At 42.6% G+C, this 13,925-nt stretch overlaps 1 long non-coding RNA gene across 2 annotated transcripts in view; it reads right to left on the bottom strand.

Annotated features, from left to right (window-relative positions):
- LOC139800807 (uncharacterized) overlaps nt 1–13,925 on the bottom strand; it is a 369,707-nt gene that overhangs the window by 111,574 nt on the left and 244,208 nt on the right. The gene's annotated exons all lie outside the window — the stretch shown is intronic.

Below are 13,925 nucleotides of genomic sequence, written 5' to 3'. Positions count from 1 at the left end.
TAGCAGATTCTATCTGTTTGCTTTAACCCCCCAAAAGTTTAAATAAGTCATGTGAAGTCTGAGTGGCTGGAAAGAATCATATCCAAGAAAAATTGCAGCGGTGCTACCCAGCTACCTCAGTAATCACTGACACCTGCTCTGTGCCATGTGTGGTGGTCCCTGCTTTTTCCTGTCCGATCATTCAGAAAAGCTGACTGCAATCAGGAGCATATCAAATGCAGCTTCTCCAGGGACTGGCACTCAGTGGGCATGAGGAGAAGCCAAAGCCTTGACATAACAAGTTAGCTGCTGCCACCTGCTTCTTTAGGTCTTTTTTGGCTCAGCTCTGAAGCATTGTAACAGCTCTTTACAAAGCTGAAAGAGAAATGCTCATTTTAATATCCAAATGTTCTTATACACACACATGGGCATGTGTGTGACTACAACACAAAGATAACATAAAGGTGTTTATCACTGTATTTCTTGAGTGGCTGTGATTTTGGATAGTGCTAGACCTTTATCTCTATAAATGAATACCAGTATTAGATCTGATGTCCGAGTATATTCTGACAACCAGTAAACCCCCAAACATTTCTTGATGTCTTTGATTAGAATAAAAGTCAAACAAAACAACCAAAAGCAAACGAAGTGGTTGATGGAGTCTTGCTACCTAACCACTTGCTGGTGGTTAGGTGTAGAACTGGGTAACCCAGTCATGGCAAACTTCTGATGATTTTAGCCCTGTCTAAATTTTCTCACTGTCCTGAGAACAGGCTTTATTTTTGTTTTTTTATAGATATTTATATTCTTTGACATTTTTAAAACATATTTTGTATAAACCTGTTTCGACACACTGGTAGTAAAGTAGTTTCTAGGTGTGTTCATGGCAGTATTTGTGTGATGTTCAGTCTTGTAAATCATGTAGTGCTGTATATGCTTATACCGAGATAGCTGAAAACTCCATAAAAGAGAGGGTAAAAAAACTAGATTTTTACATGGTTAGGTAAGTACTAACCTAAATTGTTGGAAGGATTCAAGAGTGGACAGCATGACCTAGTGTTGTATTAGAGGAATGTTTTTAATCCTTTGTAATTTTTTTCCAGATTATGGTAAGGCTTTAGTCCACTTTAATAACAATGTATGTCTTAAAATATTTTACCTTTACTCTTTTCTTGTTCTGATGATTTTCATATGAACAAAGGAGCCCCTTGCTGTAATACAACTCTCTCTTGGGTGAAATATTTGTAGTTAACTCAGGACAGAAGTCAGACCTCTGTTTTAGACAGAAACAAAATCAGAAAAGGAGAATTGGAGGGAGAGGCAAAATTTGGCTTGGGAGGGAACTCTTCACAAAGCACCATGACACCTTCAGCTCTGGGTGCAGAGCTCTCGTTTCTTGGGATCTGCCTGAACTAAATGAGTGAACTTTAAGGAAGGTAGCAATGAAAGAATAAAATTGCTTAAGAGGTCCATCAGCCCTGGAAAACAGAAGCATTTTAAAAATGTTTTCATCTTCTTTGACCAGTGATATCCAACAGTGATGTACAATTATTGGTTTGCTGTATCTGAAAAACAAAGCTTTCACCTTAAACCTGTTTAAAGTATAAAACAAGAGAATGCAATAATTTTTAAATTAATCATTAGCTCAGCAGCAGGGTTTTCTCAGGCTGTTTTGAGGGAAGAGAAAGAAACACTTTTTAAAAAATAAACTTTTGCCTCAGGGCTTGGAAACCTATTTTTCAGGCTGTTTAACTTTTGTCATTCTCAGTGCATCTGCTGAAATTAGCTTCATACAGTGAAATAAATAGGAAATATTGCCCCAGGGTCCTCTTTTTTTCAGAAGGGACTTTGAAAAAAGTAAGGGAGCTGCCCTTGTCACAGATAAACCTATGCAATGAATGAGCTACTTAATAATATGGTGGTTAAGTAGGATAATTTCTGATACCAGCTCTTTATAAGCAACAAATTGATGTGACTCCCTACCTCCAGTCTGTTTCCATTCCTATTCCCAGCATTTTTCTTGATTCCCTCAGTCACATCCTTCCCTAAGTGGAGAAAAATCTGGTGCTTAATTTACATGTTGTTCCCCTGTATGCATGAATTAAACTGTTATCAACAAGAGGATGCCTTCTCCTGTATTGAATCTGGATTTTGCTAGTACATCCATTACCCTTATATCACAGAAAACTATTGACAGATGTGTTTGTTCATAAAAGAATCAGTTTATCTTGGTTAAATATTTGTATCTCAGTACAAAGCATTGCACCATCCCATCTCTGGTCCAGAGTCCTTCTGAAGCACCACAAACATCCTTTAGATCAAGCAGGAACGGCATTCTAGTAAGTGACTTTTTTAAAGAAAATGTTTTTGTGTTGTCAACAAACATACCTTGCTATCACTGATTTTTCTTGAAAAGTTAAAGATTTCTAAAATCTACATGGAAATAGATAGACAAACAAGACTTATTTGTCTTTTTGTCTAACTTTCACCTCTAGGATATTTTCTGAGAGATTAAAATGCACATCACAGCTCACCCTGGCATGCACTCTAACTCCAATCAACATTTCTAAGTATCACAATAATGATAATAATGATGGTCACTGCTTCCCACCTATTTGGTGCAGGAAAAGAGCTGACTGTAACAGAGTGCACTATGAGATTTATTCCTAGATTAGTTCCTCTTCTCTCTCAGAGGTAAAATAGGTCAATATTCTATTATAGTCCTAACACTATTAACTTTCTTCCCTTATATATTTTGATATTTCAGCAAAAAAAGCCCAGTGAAAATAAAAAAATGAACTTCGGAAAAAATACTGATCTCAGGTGTAATTTTAAAAATTTTCTCAATTCATATTTTCTTTTTTTTTCTTCCTCTCCAGAGTTCCTGTGTGTGCGCTCTTTGCTTTCTCAATTGAAAGAAAAAGGAAAACAAATACTGAGGACTCAAATGGAAGAAAACAAAGCAGATCTTGGTGCTTGTGTGCTTGCGGTTATTTTAATTGGGAACAAAACCACCACAATGTCTTTCCTAAAACCAGATTAACTTTAATGTTATTATTTATTGCAATACCACCCCCTTTTTGGTCAGTGCTAGTCCAGAAAGCTGTGCCTCTCCTGGAGTTATACTGAAAGCTGTGTACTCCACAATCTTAGTCCTTTCTCTGGGACAGGAAAAGAAAACAATGAGCTGCGAGCATGAGAAAGTATTTTCTGTGTAGACTAAACCTCTGAGTAGGCATGCACATATATTAATACAAAATTACTATAAATGTCTTGTCCATTTATTCTGATTACTCTAATACAGAGCATTGAGTGGTTTCTTCTGCCTTCTCTGACAGAAGAGAGACTGCTGTAAAGGAAAGAAATTCTTCTGTCTGTGTCCAAGGTTCAGGCAATCTGTTGGAAAGAATAAAAATGACACAGAGAAATTAATATCTTGTTTCAGCAAAGTCTGAATCACCATCTGCAAAATTTTGTATGAATCAGCATCCTTTTTTTTTTTTTTTTTTTTTTTTCCTACCAGGGATGCTAAATCTAGGATAAACCAGGTTAAGGTGCACTGGTGGTCCAGCACTGGAGAACTGCTGGTGTGAAACTGGTCTTGACCAGCCCTTCCCCACCCTGCCCTGCCCTGCCCCTCCCTGTACTGCACTGCCCTGCCCTGTCCTGTCCTGTCTTGCCCTGTTCCTGCTGTGCACTGTTCTGCCCTGCCCTGTCCTGCCCTGCCCAGTCCTGCCCTGCCCTGTCCTGCCGTGTCTTGCCCTACCCTGTCTTACCCTGCCCTGCCCTGCCCCTCCCTGTCTTGCCCTGTCTTGCCCTGCCTTGCCCTGCCTTGCCCTGTCCTTTCCTGCCCTGTCCTTCCTGGCCCTCCCTGTCCCGTCTTGGTCTCTCCGGCCCGGCCGTCCCCAGCCCGGTTTTCCCCTGTCCATCCAGATACAGCACAGCACGGCAGGGCACGGCTCAGCACGGCACGGCACAGCTTGGCTTGGCCCTGCCCTGCACTGTCTTGCCCTGCCCTGCCCTGCCCTGCCCTGCCCCTCCCTGCCTTGCCCTATCCTGTCCTGCTTTTCCTGCCCTGCCATTCCTGCCCTGCCCTGTCTTGTCCTGTCCTGTCCGGCCCTGTCCTGTCCTGTCCTGTCCTGTCCTGTCCTGTCCTGTCCTGTCCTGTCCTGTCCTGTCCTGTCCTGTCCTGCCCTGCCTTGTCCTGTCCTGTCCTGCCCTGCCTTGTCCTGTCCTGCCCTGTCCTGCCCTGTCCTGTCCTGTCCTGTCCTGCTCGGCACTCCCCGGCCCTGCCCGGCTCTCCCCAGCCTGTCTTGGCTCAGTCCTGGTTTCCCCGTCACTCCCCAGCTCTCCCTGGCCTGGCCCTCCCCGGTCTGGCCTGGCTCTCCCTGGCCTGGCTCTCCCCAGCCCAGCTCTCCCCAGCCCTCCCCGGTTTGAAATTTTTATTCACTGTAGCTTTTTCTTCCAGAGTATCACTTTTTACTTGAAATCTTAATATTTCACATAGTTTATATCCTAAGGAGTCTTAATTCTCTAAATCTTAATTTAGAATCAATAAATTTATTTAAGTTAACAGAAAGACTCAACACTGATCCTTGTGGACTGTGAAGGAAGCCCATTGAGATGTGTTTCTCCTGTTTGGGTTCATGGAAACGATGGAAATTACATCCATGAATTGATTACAGATGGTTATATGCAGGGAGGGCCATGTGGCCCTGGCCAAGAACTTGCCCAGTTGTGGGCAGCAGAGATGCGATGGTGACCCCCTCATACCACCACCAGGCTGGAAAGGGTTAAAGAGCACCAATTAATCTGCAGTCAAGCAGCTGAGGCAAATTAACCCCAAAAATTAGGCCATAAGGGTTGTGGTGAGACACAGCTTCAGTTTGTCTGGAAGGGAGTACCTGTAGGTTCTGCTCTCTGGGAGAAGACTTGGAGGACTTCAAAGTTGGGATCGTAAGCTGTTCTATTCCAGTTCAAAGGGAGCTGCTCTGGAGAAAAGAGGTGTTTGAATGGCTTCTCTTTTAGACGTAAGTAATTGTGAGGCTTAAATATGATGTTGATTTTCATTTCTGTTCATTTCTGTAAGATGCTTTCTTATCCTTGAGCTGCAGTCTAGTCTGTGTTTATTTGGTTGAGATTTTTCTGCTTTGTAGAGGGGGGAGAGCACCAGGTGTTTTAGCTGGTCCCAATTTATTTTACTTCCCCATATCAGGGCAAGAAAGAGCAAGAGCTCTTTAGCTGTCTGGGCTTTTCTGGGGGGCTTCCATGTGCTGGAGTCAAGCTGTTGGTAGGCTTGATATAGGTACCTGCAGATCCGAAACGTGTAGATACAGTGTTGTAGGGGATCCAGGGTTGCAGAGCAGTTTGATGCTCTGATCATTGCTGAGTTTTGGGGGTCTGTGGTTCCTCTGGAGGAGTGGTGGCAAGGAAGGAGGGCTGGAGTACTGACCAGAATTCATATTTTCACTTTTTCAGTGCTTACCAGTAAAGTGTTTGAGGGCATCTCTAGAGAAAGGGAGGGAGAAACAAAACTGAAGTGGTTTCTGTATCCCATTGCTAGAAAGTAAATCCTGCATTTGTTCTGTGAAGAGAAGGATTGAATGCACCTTGGTTTCTGGCTTCCCAAAGAACTGAAAAAAGAGGCAAAGAAATAACTTAGAAAAAGAAAAGCACACAAACCCTTACAAAGATCCAAAGTTTAGGCCCATTTTTGTTTTCCTGCCTCCTAAAGCTCATCACACCTTCAAACATTCCTGGCTGAGGTAGATATTTAAAAACAAACAAACAAAAACCAGCCCATAACCCTGTCTAATTTGGATTCACAGAGCTCAATCCTATCCTAAACGACCAGAACTTCCTGGATTTGCTTGCCAGGCAGTTGGCATATCTTGCAGCTTAGCTAATGCTAACAAGAATGCATTTCATTATCCTGGAGATGTGCTCAACTGAGCCATCCATCCCCCCCATATCTGACCTTGGTTGGAGTGGAAAGATTTCTAGGTAGCAGCTTGCTCAGCCCTAACATTGAATACTGGGTGGAAGGAGGCTGCAAACCAAGCTGGGAGAATAATTCCACTACAAATTGCTGCAAGAGTTAAAGCTCCAGTGAGAAGGTTTAATGCTTTGCCTCAACTCCTGCACTGCTTTGCAGCATAAACTACAGGCTGTAGTTTATGGGCACAGCTGGATGATGGTGAGGGAAGGCAGGAAGGGGAGGCTGTACTGCACTTAAATTTGTAGGGAAAAAAAAATTGCATTTGTTCAGGCTTTCCTTGGTATTGATTCATCCCTGTAAATTTAGATGCATGGGGGGGGAGAAGCAGGGTATGAGTGAAGAAGCTTTAATCCAGCTTGCACTGATCAAGAATGTGGGAACCAGCACCACCCAGGCCTTACATGCTTTATGAACAGCAAAATAAGGTTTCAGCAGCTTGGTCTGGAATTTGGGTGGCCACATGTAACCACCAGGGGTGAGCTTAGCTTTCTGGGAAAAAAACCCAAACCCTTATGATTTCAAACTTGTATTTGCCTCAGATTTTAAATGGTGAAAAGGGGAGGGGGGAGTGTATAAATGCCAACTCAGCAAAATAAACGGTTCACACAGATCAACCAATGTCAGGAGTGAAACCTGACTCACTGAGAGCCTCTTGTGCATTAAGTGCATGTGCTGTAGTGACAGAAGAAAATCCCTGCTACTTCATTATAATACAGTCACCAGGCTGCTTATTCCAGGCTTTAGAGATGAAAACTCCAAGAGGAAAGGTACAGCAGTACCTCTCTAAAGATGTAAGTGGAAGCTGCAACTTGGGGAGCTGTACTCAAGCTGTATCCCTGCAGAACAGATCTTCTGGTTCCAGGGCAGTACTGCAGGGCTGGGAGGTACTGGCATCCCCTCTTGGGTGGGATAACCGGGAGGAGTTGCAATCCCAAGTGGAGCTGGGAAGGAAGTACCTTAAGGTCATCTGTTTCTTTTAGCTTGTGTGGAAATGCTTATCTCACCTGGCAGGCTTTGCCAAGCTTTACTTAGGAAATATAAACACTTTCTTGTGGTTTCCAGTATTTATTTCTGCTCTCCTTCCACCCATTCCTGTCCCCAGTGGCAGGATCACTCTCTAGATCTCAAAGCTGGTGAGCAAGGGCTGCCTGAGTGCCTGAGTTCTTGCCAGTATTCACTCCTCTTGCTTATGTTGGTCCTCTTTTGGGGGGGAGGAAGAAAGCAACATGTTCCTGTAAGGGTCCCAGAAAGGCTCATGGTGCTAGGGTGGGCTCTGCCCCTTCACTTCTGACAAATTCAGCTCTCAGCAAGGTTAAGATGTGGTTCTTTGGTTTTTGAGCAGTGTAACTTCTCCAGGCACAAATCTGTTCATTGCTCAGCTGTTACTGACTCATAAAAAAGGTCAGAAGGTGGAAAACTCAACAATGGGAAATACTAGGAACACTCTCCCAGGAAATCCGAAACTGCAAGACCCACCTAATGAAACTCCATAAACTGTTCATAGCTGTACCAAACAGATAAGTTGTTCAGATGGCAAAAATCCTCTGTGCTGATCTAATATTTCTTCAGACTGTTTCTGGACACCCAAAGCCGTTTAAGTTGTGGCTTGCTTGGCCGTGTTTTCAGCTTGCCAGCCTGGCTCCTGTGCCAGGCTTGGGTGCTCCCAGGGCAGCTGTGGGAAAGCTGGGGAGGGACTTTGTACAAGGGTGTGTAGTGATAGTACAAGGGCTAATGTCTTCAAACACAAATAGGGAAGTTTTAGATTAGATTTTAGGAGAAAAATTATTACAATAAGTGTGGTGAGACACAGGAACAAGTTGCTCAGAAGTTGTGTCTGCCGCATCCCACCAAGTGTTGAAGGCCAGGCTGGATAGGGCTTTGAGCATCCTGGGCTAGTGGGAGGTGTCCCTGCCCATACAGGGGGGTTGGAAGGAGATGACCTTTAAGGTCCCTCCCAACCCAAACCATTCTGTGGTTCTTTATGTCCCATGGGGTCAGGCTATGCTGACACCTGCAGAGGTGCAAGAGCTCCTGTATCTTGTAGCTGGCTTTATCCAGCCCAAAAGCAGGGGCAAAGTGAGGTATCAGTGCTCTACCCCTTGTGGATTACAATCTAGACCTTGTGGGTTTAGAATCACTGGAAATAATTTCAGGGAAACATAGAAGCTGTGCTGAAAACATTTGTTGCTTCAAATTGCGAAGAATTTGAGAGCTTTTCCAGAGCCCTTCTGTGTGCTTTGCCACAGCAGGTGAGGAAGCTTGGCCTGAGGAGGGAGGTGGTGAGTGAGGTGCAGGGGATTTACTGGGAGGGAGTAACTTTGATCCTGTCAAAAAGAAAAAGGGTCTTCTCCCCATGCAGCAAAAGAGGCAGCATCTTCATCAGTGGCTGAGAGGTGGAAGATCCTCTGCAGCCAAAGCAGCTTCTCACCCTCCATCTTCTTGCAGTTGGCTGTTGTAGGTGAGAAGACATCCCATTTAAAGGTATTTTAGTGGTGTTTATCTGAGGCATCCTTATTTTACACACTCTGATTGTTCAGTTTGGACTGTTTTGCTCTTGAACACCCTCCTAAGATAAATGGAGCAGATCCAAGTGAACATTCCTGACAAATTAATGAGCAAACACTTTAGCAGCCCTGAAAATGAAATGCCTACACATCACGTAAATTCATTTCACAGTGTTTATGTATCTATGGAAATGTCTTTGAATTATACTCCCAGCTCTAGTAAAGATGATTTCTTCTTCCACTACAAAGCAGGTTATGTGGTGATAACTTCTAGACCCCTATGAGCTACTGGAGCATGTAATTATCTTGTTCCACTTATTAATGACGAAAGGTCTGTGCAAGTCCCGGAGTAGCTTTGTGTACTATGCTCAGTAATTTACAGAGGCTGTATCAATTTAATTTGGTTTAAAACTTAGTTGACTTTAATCTTCAAATATGGAATATAAATGTTTTGGGATATTTTAGACTTCTCAAAATTTTAAATGGTTATGTAGTACTGCAAATCTGAACTTAACATTGTCGTGCTGAGATTTGAAACTTAGCAAGTGGACTGTAAGCAGAAGAATCTGACCTGGCTCTACTCTGTAATTCATAATGCAAACAAATATCAAGCTAACACAAATTAGGACTAAGGCTTTTAATTTTGAATTAATATTATTAGTAATGGAAGAAATGTTAAAAAAAAAAATAATTTATTCTCACATTCTTGGAAGGTGGTCAATTTGTATACTTCTGGGCTAGAGATCTGCAAACCTCTGTTCCCTAGTCTTCCTAAAGTGGCATCCCTAGTTTTTTCATGTCTCCTAGCTGTAATCCTGCTCCTCCAGTCTGCCATAGTAATGCTAATTAGTTCTGTATTTAAATAAACTATTGTTGACAGGACACTTTCAGCAACTCACAGATGACTCAGAGAGAGAGGGAAGTTTTAAAAATGATTTATCCATAAACAGAGATTCCATATGTCCTAATCTGTCATGGATTTTTCCCCTTCTCTTTGTAGCAAGGAATGTGTCTATGCCTGTATAGAAGGGCTATAATGTGACAATATTTCTCGGACAAGATTTCAGGATATGGAGCTTTGGGTAAAACAACCAGAAATCATGAGTTGTTGATGGCTAGAAAATGGCAGCATGGTTTACTAGAACAGACAGATTAAAAACCCACAAACCAGTGGCAGGTGGTGTTTGGGCCTTCATAATGTGAACAAGACAATGCTGCACATGTGAACCATAAAATGGGATGAAAGTAAGAGCTACTGACAGTGAGCTGTGATGCCAGAAGAAGAGCAAAAAAGCTGAATTTTGTCAATGTGTAGGGGTAAAGCTGGCACCTGTGGAGAATAAGACTGGCTGCTTGTTCAGGCAAAGATGACAGCTTTCCTGACAGTGGAACTGGAGCCCCATTTCTTCCTTGAAAAAAAGAAAGCTCTCTAGGGGTGACAGCAGTTTAATCAGGATGGGTTCTTGCAGCCTTTGGGCTGAGTCCTGGTGAGGCTGCCAAGGAAGTGCCAGGGAAGGGAAAATTTGTCTGCTGCAAACTCCTGTCTCCTGGGAATTGGAGCTGGTGCTGGTGCATTGGCAGAGCTGTCTGTGGGAAAGGCAAAGCCAGATCTGCTTTTTCCTTCTCTCTTGAATTGCACTGACTTTCCCGTCTCACGTTGTGTAGGGAGAAGAACCAAAGGCACTAAGTTGGATTAATCAAATGAGAGGATCCCTGGTCTGATTTTTTTTTGTTTTTTTGTTTTTTTGTTCATGGCCTGGCTTTGAAGCCCTGAGCCTGACAGTTGTCACTTGCTACTAGCACTAGCCAGAGTTTATTAGTGAAACCTGCTGGTCCCAATAGGCTCCCTTCCAGCTGCTGCTCCTTTGTCTGATGTATGAGTCTGAGAGCATCCTTCAACATCCATGACAGGATTCAAGGATCTAATGTTTGCCTGCAGTAATATTCATAATAATGAAAATAGGATTTTCTGAAGTTGTCATCTCTCGTATCCTGAAACCAAAGATTGTAGTTCTCAGCTGTAAAACTTCTGGCCTTCTGTGCTATTCAAGTCACATATGAGCTATGAAAAAGGAAGGTGGCTAGGGAGTATTTTATTTTATTTTGTAAGGAACTATGATGGAACCTCAGAAATGTAGAATTTGAGCCCAAACATAGGGATAGAAAAAATGATTACTTGAGAAGGAGCTGGGGGTTGGATATGTGATTTGATTAGTTTCTGATGTTGGCAAACTTGTGGAAATTCAGGCACAGGTATATAGGTCTTACAAATCCAGCAGTGATTCTGGATCTGAATACAGAATAGATCATAGTAAACTCTCAAAGGCTAGTTAGGATCTGGAGGCTGATTGAGTTCTAATAGTTCCTATTGCTAATATACATGACTGTTTCCCAGCTAGGCATTTCTGTTCTAAACACACAGTGATGACTGACGTGAAATAAAAGCAGATTTTTGGGAGGCAGAGCAGAAATTTGGGTGTGGAGTAGAGGCAGCATTTGCCCAGCACTGCTAGAACTTTAATTTTTCCCCTCTGTAAGCATGTGGCCACTGAGGGAAGGATTACTAGATGAAATGTTTCATGCTGTTGTCATTAATTACCATTTGAAAGCTGAAATGAAGAGATGAGTTGCTTGGTTGCTGTGGGGTGAGTAATGTGTGTTTATAAAGTGGTGATCTGCTGCCTGCCAGCATACCTTAGCTACCTGTACTTACTGGGTTTAGCCACAGAAAGCTTGGAGTTATGTTGCATTTGATCCATTAAAAAAAAAAAAACCAAAGGCAAGGGAGATTCTTTCCCCTTTCTTTAAACAAACTCTTTAATGAGCAATATCCCCAAAACAGGCTGAGCAAAACAGCAGCAAAGTAGTTTGGCCAAAAAGGGTAATCCCAGAGGCCAGTAATGCTCAGTTTGCTGGCACTACCTAAGAGCACAATTTAGACAGTGAAAGGTGGGGTTAGAGATATGGCTAGGGGTTATTTGGTATAATTTTTCAGGAAGTTTTGAACATTACTGGAAAGTCAGGTGCCCTAGGAGCCTTGTGCTTCCTCAAAGTGATGGTTGCTCTATGAGCTTGCATTTGACCACTCATGCAGAAATGTCAAGGATTCCCTATATACTGGAAAAGCTTCAATTGTGGGAAATTGCAGCCAAGTCACAGCAAGATCAAAGCATAGGATATCTTCTGCTCCAAGCTAAGGCTTATATTTAATTGCTTTGAGGCAGAAAATGTGGCTGTATTTGGAAGTGTAAGTGTAGAAACACAGAGGATTAATTTCCTACTACCAACCCTCTACCCAGCTCTTCTGCTGTTATAAATGTTGAGAGACAGGCTGGTGATGTGAAAATCATGTGATATGCCTCCTGGGAGCTTTTTGTTCCAGCGTCTAAAATGTGAAATTAAAATTTGCCCTGTGTGTAGCTCTTCTATATATGTAAGGACTCTGAGCAGAAATGACAGGGTTATGGCCAGAGCTGATTAATTAACCAGTTAAAGAATTTTTGCAGAAATGCTTTGTAAGAATCCTTCCAAAAACAGATTCTAGTGTTGTTCTTCCCTTCTATGTTCTTTCAGAGTCAACCAAGTTGCTGTTCTTAACAGCTCTGAACTCCTGATATAAGTGGATGTATTCTTGCCTGTCCCTCAGTACCATGACACTTCAAACACTGGAGTTTAGGCTTTGATATGAAGGTGGGGTCTTCCTGGAGGGAACCTTGTAACTACCCCAAGGACTCTACTCTTGTCAGTCTGTCCAGACTTGCAAGTGATGGCTGCCAAGCAGATGCTGCTTTTGACTTGTGTGCCTGACAAGATCATCCCTTGGCTACAGGACTGGGGAGTAGCGTGGAAAGTTTCCTTGGGTGTCAAGGTTGCAGTTTGGATGGAAGGATCACTGAGTTTTTGACAAGGAAAAACAGCTTTGAGGAGGGTGTTTGGGGAAGAGGTTTTATTGATGCTCTGAATATCAATAATTTAAGGAGAATAAAGAGCAAATTAATTTCTCAGGATTTATATGTAAGGTTTGAGAGAATCCTTGCATCTAGGCTGCTTCTGCTTAGTGAAGTCCTGGGCCACCTAAGAAAATCTATTTCACCATGAGACAAGCACCATGTGGGGACTTTGCAATACTTTAAGAAAAGGCAAAAAGAATACCAAAAAGAATTGCACCAAACCAGGTGTGGATAGGTGAAGTAATCCAGAAACTATCTGTTTGGGTTTATTTAGCAGTTTCTGAAGAGCTTGTGTGAACATAAACTTCAAAATACTTGCAAAATCACTTCCATGATTATCTGTGGCAAGGTTTCCAAACTAGACTTTGGAAGTAACTTTATTTGGTAAGTAAAATTCCCTTGCTCCATCCCTCTCTCCCTCTCATGTCCAGGACACAGAGGGATCTCACTTTCTGTTGCTTCCACTTAATGGAATTAGTCATCTACCTCTGAAAATATGCGCCTCAGGTCCAGTTCTTGCTGACAACCAAACCAATGGGCCATTACATGAGGTAAATGGAATCCAGCATCAAAGAGAGAGCAATTTAGGCTGGAGAGATGCCAGGAGCTTTTTGTGCTTATGCAAATACCTGCATGCGAGGAGGTGTTTCTGGTTGCTGCTAGTGCTCCTTTATTCTGTGTTGGAAAGATGAATGCATTTCCTCATGAGTAAGGCTGTTCTAACCATTCTTTCCAGTGTCTAAATGAAAATGGTGGTGTGGAACTGTTTATGATGCTGGAGATAATTTCTCTTTTTCAAGTGCTGGCCCTTCTGGAGAGTAAAAGTGAATGCTGTGTAAAGCTATCTATACATGGGATTTTTAGCAGTGCCTCTGTATGATCAGCTCTTCATCTCTTCCTGTCAAATACTCAGCAAACAAAATTAAGAATTATCATTGCTATGGTGTGGCAGAAAAGGGTTGCAAGGACACAGGAATGCAGAGTTCCTGTTGAGTTCTCCTAATGAAGCTATTGCTGCAAAATAGCTTCCAAAACATCTGTGAAGGTCCCTGGAGAGCCTGCCAGGGTTGTGATGTTGGGATAATTTGTGTTGTCCCGGTGCAGACCTCAACAGAAGGCTCTGGGCTACAGTGATCCAGGCAGTGTTGCAGTGGAAGTGACATTGACTAGAGGCTGTGATTTGAGAGCAACTCTAAGTGGACACTGGGAAGGCTGGAACTGAGTACAAAGTCCACCCAAGTCCACTGAAGTGCAGAAAATAGGTAAATATTCTCTCTAATATGTGTGAAAAATTAATCCCCAGGATATCCATGGAGTTGAGAGCAGCTGTTCTGCAGATTATGACCCCTTTGGTTTGTAAATCGAACGAGATAGCTTGGAAGAATTATGTTTATTGTGTAATTTTTGGTATACTCCTGGGAAAAGTATGTTTGTGTTCCTTTTTTGGTCAGCTGAGGTGTTTGGAAGCAGAAGAAAGATTTCTGGGCTTTGCTC

Source organism: Heliangelus exortis, chromosome 11 (assembly GCF_036169615.1).
Source record: "Heliangelus exortis chromosome 11, bHelExo1.hap1, whole genome shotgun sequence".
Lineage (NCBI taxonomy): Eukaryota > Metazoa > Chordata > Aves > Apodiformes > Trochilidae > Heliangelus > Heliangelus exortis.
This window is presented reverse-complemented; position numbering and strand designations above follow the sequence as displayed.